Here is an 831-nt window from a genome sequence, read left to right on the forward strand (position 1 = left end):
CCTTCCATTTTTTATCTTTATGTAATAATAAAGAACTTACAACACCTTCCATTTTTTATCTTTATGTAATAATAAAGAACTTACAAAACCTTCCCTTTTTTATCTTTATGTAATAATAAAGAACTTACAACACCTTCCATTTTTTATCTTTATATGATAATAAACAAATTACAACACCTTCCCTTTTTATCTTTATATGATAATAAACAACTTACAACACCTTCCCTGTTTTATCTTTATGTGATAATAAGCAATATACAACACCTTCCCTTTTTTATCTTTATATGATAATAAACAAATTACAACACCTTCCCTTTTTATCTTTATATGATAATAAACAACTTACAACACCTTCCATTTTTTATCTTTATATGATAATAAACAACTTACAACACCTTCCCTTTTTTATCTTTATATGATAATAAACAAATTACAACACCTTCCCTTTTTATCTTTATGTGATAATAAACAACTTGCAACACCTTCCCTTTTTATCTTTATGTGATAATAAACAACTTATAACACCTTCCATTTTTATCTTTATATGATAATAAACAACTTACAACACCTTTCATTTTTTATCTTTATGTGATAATAAACAACTTACAACACCTTCCCTTGTTTATCTTTATGTGATAATAAACAACTTACAACACCTTCCCTGTTTTATCTTTATGTAATAATAAACAACTTACAACACCTTCCCTGTTTTATCTTTATGTAATAATAAACAACTTGCAACACCCTCCCTTTTTTATCTTTATGTAATAATAAACAACTTACAACACCTTCCCTGTTTTATCTTTACGTGATAATAAACAACTTACAACA

This window comes from Limulus polyphemus, unplaced genomic scaffold, assembly GCF_000517525.1.
Source record: "Limulus polyphemus unplaced genomic scaffold, Limulus_polyphemus-2.1.2 Scaffold9016, whole genome shotgun sequence".
In the NCBI taxonomy this organism is placed as follows: Eukaryota; Metazoa; Arthropoda; class Merostomata; order Xiphosura; family Limulidae; genus Limulus; species Limulus polyphemus.